The sequence below is a fragment of the Orycteropus afer genome, unplaced genomic scaffold, assembly GCF_000298275.1.
Source record: "Orycteropus afer afer isolate SDZICR_OR568_19922 unplaced genomic scaffold, OryAfe1.0 scaffold00280, whole genome shotgun sequence".
Classification (NCBI taxonomy): domain Eukaryota; kingdom Metazoa; phylum Chordata; class Mammalia; order Tubulidentata; family Orycteropodidae; genus Orycteropus; species Orycteropus afer.
In genome coordinates, this window is record NW_006921867.1 from 3,343,530 (window position 1) to 3,351,874 (window position 8,345).

Sequence of the window (8,345 nt, forward strand, 5' to 3'; positions counted from 1 at the left end):
CTGCGCTTGACTTTATCAGTGATATTGGGACCACAGATTACTAGCAGGAACTCTCCTGACTCCAGTACCACTGAAAATGAGTGATCTTTGGCACCACAGGTGAGCATAACCATAGGAGAGCTCCCACGGCAGATCATGGTCTGGGCTGGTTGGGCTGGTGCCACAGGCAGGCGGGCCCAGGGAGAGTAGCCCCTGCAGTGAATCACAGAGCCAGGCAGTTGTCTTGGGTCAGCTTTTTGTCACTGAGGGGCTTCGGGAGCAGGGTTTTTGTGTGTGTCTGAGCTTGTCGGAAGGTGGCAATGCCCTAACAACTGGAGTCTGTGCTGAAATTGAGCTGCAGGCCTATGAATAACAGTACAACATCATCATTAGCAGGGTGCTCAAAGCCCTAGAAACCACCCCTACCAACAGGGAAATTCCCCTCTCCCAATCTTCTGCTCCCACCTTCTCCACCAATAACTTCACTCATCCAATAGAACAAACCACATTCAGCCACAATAATACCTCCCTGTTCGAATTCTAAACCCTCTTTATGACAAACAGAAACCCATATACACATTCCACACAGTGATTCCACCATCACAAAGAAAACTGCAGAGTGACCCAGCATGCCTGAATTAATAACTAAAAAAAATAGAATACACCAGCTCCAACTTTTCAAAATATTAAATCATAAAACCAAGACAAAAGAAATCAATGCATAACCAACAGTTAAAGACAACCTCAAAATGTCTAGGAAACAACAGGCAACCTCAAATCAAACAAAAAAACAGGACAAGACATTGAAGCAAAACCACAAACAAAGTTCTCATTAAACATCGAGGAAGAGGACGCAATAGAATTATCTGAGAAGGAATTTAGAAGATATGTTTATGGAGCTTTACAAGAGCCTAAGGAAACTCCAAACAGAAGCAAGGAGAATGCAGACAGTTCCCTGGAAGAATTCAGGAAAATCACTCAAGAACAAAATAACAAGATTAATGCACAATCAGGAGTCATATAAAAACAGCAGTTAGAAATCCAGAAGATGAATACCAAAATTACAGAATTATACAACACAATAGAAGCACAAAGGAGTAGGTTAGAACTGGCTGAAGAACGCACATCTCAAGTAGAACACAAATCTCTGAACACCAGCCTGTATGAAGAAAAATCAGAACAAAGATTTAAGAGAAATTAAGAGAACCTTAAAATTATATGGGATGATGTAAGAAGAAACCAAAAAAAAAAAAAAAGACAAAAACAACCACTGAGAAAATTGTGGAAGACCTGCTAACAGAAAACTTCCCCTATATCATGAAAGAAGAAGAGATATTTGTCCAAGAAGTTCATAGAACCCCACATAAGATAGATCTCAAGAGAAAAAACACCAGGTGTATTATAATCAAACTCTTCAAAACAAAAGACAAAGAAAAAATTTTGAGAGCTGCCCAGGACAAAAGAAATATTACTTATAATAATCAAACAGTCTAAGCTCCAATTTCTCAGCAGAAACCAATCAGGCAAGAAAGCAACGGGACATCATATATAAAACACTGAAGGAAAAGAACTTCCTACCAAGAATCTTATATCTAGACAAATTATCCATCAAATACGAGGGCAAAATCAAGGCATTCTCAGACAAACAGAAATTAAGGGATTTTGTGAAAACTAGTCCAACCCTACAAGAAATGCTTAAGGAAGTCCTTCCAATAGAGAACCCACAGCAGACATCAACAAAATCAGGATACGTGGCATCAACGCTAAAACCAAATCAGAAATAGAAACTCAAAATAAGACCATAAAACCTTGTACACTAAAAACCAAGGAAGTCAATCAGCATGCAACAGCAACTAACCTATTAGAGGAAATAAAACTTCTAGATACAAACTTCCAAAAGGAGAGGAAAACAGGACAATATCTTCACAGTACACACTGTTCTAAAAATGCAGAGATAAGAATATACCCCAAGGTAACCATAGAGAAAATTAATAATCCCCCTAAGCAAATCCAGAAAGAAGGAAAACATATGGATTTAATATGCACAAAGCCAGTAATAAAGAAGAAAAGGGTGAAAGCATTAGCCAAAAGACAAAACTTAGGACAGAAAAGTATATGGACCAAGGAAACACCAACAACGCAACAACAACAACAACAAAAACACAGTAGAATGACAGCAATCAATTCATTCCTATCACTAATTACACTCAATCTCAATAGACAAAATGCACCTGTCAAGAGAAAGAGAGTGGCAGACTGGATAAAAAAAAAATAAGACCCATCAATATGCTGTCTACAAGAGACCCTCCTTAGACACAAAGATAAAAACAAATTAAGAGTTAAGGGATAGAGAAAAATACACCAAGCCAATGGAAACCAAAAAGAAGTATGAGTGGCAATATTAATTTCTGATAAAATTGACATTAAGGTGAAAAACATCACAAGAGACAAAGAAGGACATTATATGACACTGAAAGGGCCAATGGACAAAGAAGATGTAACAATAATAAATATTTATGAACCCAATGAAAGTGCTCCAAAATACGTGAAGCAAATATTAACTGAATTAAACGGGATAATAGACAACTCTAAAATAGTAGTTGTTGTTGTTGTTGTTATGTGCCGTCGAGTCAAACCCGACTCATAGCGACCCCTCCTTGGGTTTCCGAGGCAGTATCACTACGGAAGTAGGATTGCCCAACCTTCCTTCCGAGGAGTGGCTGGTGGGTTTGAACCGCCAGCTGTCTGGTTAGCAGATAGTAGTAGGAGACTTTAACACACCACTTTCAAAGAGGGACAGGTCATCTAGAAAAAAACTCAAAAAAGATACAGAAAATCTCAAAAATACAATCAACCAACTCGACCTCATAGACATACAGAGCATCTCACCCAACAAAAGCACAATTCACATTCTTCACCAGTGCACATGGATCCTTCTTCAGAATAGACCATATGTTAGGACACAAAACAATCCTCAGTAAACTCAAAAGTACTGAAATACTACAAAGCATCTTTTTGGACCACAATCTTATAAAATTAGAAATTAATAATAGGAAGAGCAAGGAAAAAACATCAAACATATGGGACCTGAACAACTCACTGCTCAAAAAATACCTAGTAATAGAACAGATAAAAACTGAAATAAAAAATTTCCTAGAAAAAATGAGAATGAAGATACATCATACCAAAACCTATGGGACACAGTGAAAGGGGTACTCAGAGGACAGTTTATAGCAAAAAACGCATACATCAGAAAAGAGGAAAGAAACAAAATCAACACTCCAACTCATCAACTTCCACAACTAGAAATAGAACAAGAAAAGAATCCTACAGCATCTACAAGCAAGGAAATAACAAAGATCAGAGGAGAAATAAATGAAACAGAAAACAAAACAAAACAAAACAAAATAGAGAAAATCAACAAAACAAAAGGCTGGCTCTTCAAAAAGATTAATAAATCGATAAACCATTGGCAGATTGAACAAAAGAAAAGAAAGAGAAGATCCAAATCACAAGAATTGTAAACGAAAAGGGTATCATCACAACAGAATCAACTGAAATAAAAAAGATACTGACAGAATATTATGAAAAACTGTACTCCAACAGTTTTTAGAACCTAAAAGAGATGGACAAGTTTCAAGAATCACAAGATCTACCTAAACTATCCCACCCAGAGACAGAAAACTTGAACAGACCTATAACAAAAGAAGAAATTGAACAGGTCATAAAAAATTTCCCACAAAGAAAAGTCCTGGCCCTGATGGCTTTACTGGAGAATTTTATCAAATATTCAAAGAAGAGTTGACACCTTTGCTACTCAAGCTATTCCAGAGCATAGAAAAAGATGGAATACTCCCAAACTCATTTTATGAAGCAAGCATAACACTAATACCAAAACCAGGAAAAGACACCACTAGAAAGGAAAACTACAGCCCAATATCCCTTGCGAATATAGATGCAACAATCTTCAACAAAATCCTAGCCAACAGAATCCAACAACATATATATAAAAAAAAAAAAAACATCCCAATCAAGTGGGATTCATACCTGGTATGCAAGGATGGTTCAACATCAGAAAAACAATCAATGTATTCCACCACATAAACAAAACAAAAGAAAAGAACCATCTGATCATATCAATTGATCCAGAAAAGGCATTTGATAAAAATCCAACACTGGTTCCTGTTCAGAACTCTCAGCAAAATAGGGATAGAAGGGAAATTCCTCATCATAATAAAGGGTATATATGCAAAGCCAATGGCCAACATTATTGTTAACAGAAAAACACTTGAAGCTTTCCCCTTACTAATGGGAACCAGACAAGGATGCCTTCTATCACGACTCCTATTTAACATTGTATTGGAAGTCCTAGCCAGGGCAGGAAGGCAAGAAAGAGAATAAAAGGCATCCAAATTGGCTAAGAGGAATTAAATCTATCTCTATTTGTAGATGACATGATCCTATACATAAAATACCCAAGAGACTCAGAAAAAAATAAAAAATAAAAATAAAAACCTGTAACTAATGGAGAGGTTCAGTAAAGTGGCAGGATACAAGGTCAACATACAAAACTCAGTTGGATTCCTCTATACCAACGAAGAGGCCTCTGAAAAAGAAAGAAAGGAAACAATACCATTTACAATAGTTACTTAAAAGACAAAATATCCAGGAATAAATCTTACCAGAGACACAAAGACCTATACAAAGAAACCTATAAAGCACTACTACAAGAAACTACAAGGGATCTACATAAATGGAAGAACCTGCATTGTTCATTGATAGCAAGACTGAATATTGTGAAAATGTCAATACTACCCAAAGCAATCTGCACATTTAATGCAATCCCAATTCAGATAACAACAACATTTTTAAGGATATGGAAAAACCAATCACTAACTTCAAATGGAAAGGAAACAGACATTGAATAAGCAGAGCACTACTGAAAAAGAAGAACAAAGTGGGAGGTCTTACACTCCCCAATCTCAAAACCTACTATACAGCCACAGTAGTCAAAACAGCATGGTATTTGTACAATGATAGACAGACAGACAAATGGAACAGAATAAAAAACCCAGAAATAGACCCATCCATCTATGGAGTACTGATCTTCAACAAAGTACTAAAGCCCATTACATGGGGAAGAGATAGTGTCTTTAACAAATGATGCTGGCAAAATTGGATATCTACTTTCAGAAAAATGAAACAAGACACATACCTCACCCCCCACACAAAAACAAACTCAATTTGGGTCAAAGACTTGAATGTAAAATCCAAAACTATAAAGCTCATCAAAGATAAAATGTGGGAAAATCTAGGGACCCTAATTTACAACACAAATAGACTATCAAGCATAACCCAGAATGCAGAGGAGGTAGAAGTGAAGCTTGATGACTTTTAAAAAATTAAATTCTTATGTGCATCAAAACACTTCTCCAAAAGGGTAAAAAGAGAACCTACAGACTGGGAGAAAATACTTGCCTATGAGATACCTGACAAAGGACTTACTTCCAAATCTATAGAAAACTTCAACACTTCAGCGCCAAAAAGACAACCCAATTCAAAAATGGACAAGGAACATGAACAGACAGTTCACTAAAGATGATATGCTGGTGGCCAGCAAACACATGAAGAATTTCTCGTGATCATTAGTCATTAGAGACATGGAAATCAAAACAATGATGAGATATGCTCTGGTAGCATACTGCCTAAGGCATTTGACTGCTAACCAGAAGGCTGGTGGTTCAACCCCCCCAGCCACTCCTCGGAAGGAAGATGGGGCAATCTAATTCCATAGTAATACTGCCTTGGAAACCCAAGGAGGGGTCACTATGAGTCAGGTCCAACTCAACGGTACATAACAACAACAGCAATAATAGCAAAGTTCAACAGGACAGAAAATAACAAATGCTGGCAAGTCTGTGGGGAGACTGGAACTCTTGTGCACTGCTGCTGGGATTGTAAAATGGCACAACCATTGTGGCAAATGGTAAGGCATTTCCTTAAAAAACTGAAAATAGAAATACCATTTAAACCAGAAATTCCATTACTAGGAATATATCCTAAAGAGGAGAGAGACAGGACACGAACAGACATATGCACACCTATGTTCATCGCAGCACAATTCACTTTAGCAAAGAGATGGAAACAACCTAAATGCCCATTCACAGATGAATGGCTAACCAAATTATGGTACATTCACACAATGGAATATTATGCTACATTAAAGAACAATGAAGAATACACGAATCATCTCACAACATGGATGAGCCTGGAAGATATTATGCTGAGTGAAATAAGTCAATTGCAGAAGGACAAATATTGTATGAGCCAGTTATTGTAAAAAGACAAAGAAGGGTTTGCTTAAGGAAGGGAACTCATTTTGTAGGTTACCGGGATGGGGAAGGAAGAGGAGGGATTAATTTCGGGCTAGTTGGGGCCCACATGCTGACATGGGTAAGGGGAGGGATATACAGAAAGGGTTTGTGACCACCATGATAACATTAGGGAAAGGGAGGACACCAAATTTTACACATAAGATAAAAACAACAGAGGCTAATACCCAGATATCCACGATACTGCATTACCATTAACACCAAACACCAGGCTACAGATAAACACATAAACATCTGAGAAGATCAGATTGGGGATCAGTGAACAGGATTATACCCTAAATCAATGATACCAATGATACAAAATACCTGCAATCCTTACAGAAACAACAGAAGACAGACATAGAGCAATCCCTCACAGGCAGCCAGACACTGTGGGAGAAAGATCCAATGGATCTATTGACTCAGGACCGTAGTATTGGGAGACACTAGACTCAATTGGCACAATAAAATACATAAAAATATTGTTCCACAACCTACTTTGGTGAGTAGCAACTGGGGTCTTAAAAGCTTTCAAGCAGCCATCTAAGATGCAGCTAATGGTCTCCTATTGTCAGAAGCAAAGAAGTGTGAAGAAGACCAAGGCATATGGAAACAATCAGCCTTAGGACATGATGGACTTTGAGATCAGAAGAACTATATGGTGCCCAGCTACCAATGTCAACCACTCAAGAAGGGATCAAAACTGGAGATCCTGGATAGAGTGGGAGGAAAAATGTGAAACAAAATCCAAAAACACAATAATGACACAAATTACTGGTCAGATGGAGTCTGGTGTATCCCAAGAGTATGGCCCTGGGATACACTTAGGGCCTGGGGTAAAACTCACTCCAAGGGTTGGCTTTCAGCCCAAAAGTAAGACTTAACTATAGAACACTCAATCCAGAGTGATGCACCCACATACTCTACAGAGATACAGCCCTTGGAGCAAACATCCATAGGGCAACAGATAGGCAGCATTCACATGGTGGAAAAGCTGGACACACAGGAATGCATAAGTAAGAAGGGCACAGGGAGGTGGGGGTTACTGGGAAGGGAGAGGAGAAGAGAGGGTTAGGGTTGGGGATGGTAAGTGGGGAGTGAAACTAAATGTATACAAACTGTTGAATGTAAAAAAAAATCTGCTCTGTAAATTTGCACCTAAATAACAATTTTAAAAAATTCCAAAGGGGAAAAAAAAGAAAGACAAAACCCAGTATAAGAAACAAGGAAGGACATTATATAATGATTAAAGATCTGCGGAACAAGAAGTCATAACCATAACGAATATCTACGGACCCAATGAAAGAACCCCAAAATACATAAATCAGACTGAAACAGAATTTTAAAGACAAATAGATGACTCCATAGTCATAGTAGGAGACTTTAATACACCACTTTCAAAGACAGAACAAAAAGAAAGAAACTCTACAAATATGCAGAACTAAACAACACAATTCACTAACTTGACTTTATAGATATCTACAGAGCACTTCACCTAACAGCACAATATACATTCTTTTCTAGGGCACATGGAACATTCTCCAGGATAGACCATATGTTAGGCCACAAAGCAAGCCTTAATAAAATTAAAAACATTGAAATACTGCAAAGCATTTTCTCAGATCACAATGCTACACAATTAGAAATCAAAAATAAGAAGATGAACTGATAAAGCGCAAACACATGGAAACTGAACAACACCCTCCTTGAAAATGAATGGGTAACTAAATAAATAATGAAATAAAAAACTCCTTGAATCAAATGAGAATGAAAACACAACATACCAAAATCTTTAGCAAAAGCAGTGATCAGAGGCCAATTTGTATCAATAAATGCACCCATTAACAAAGAAGAAAGAGGATCTTAAACGCTAGCAGGCTGCCATCTAGATACAACAATGGGAGGGACCGAGTAGTTGATCCTGCGGGCTTGGGACCATAGTCGCAGGGGACATCAAGCTCAATTGGCATAACATACTATACAAAACATTGTTCC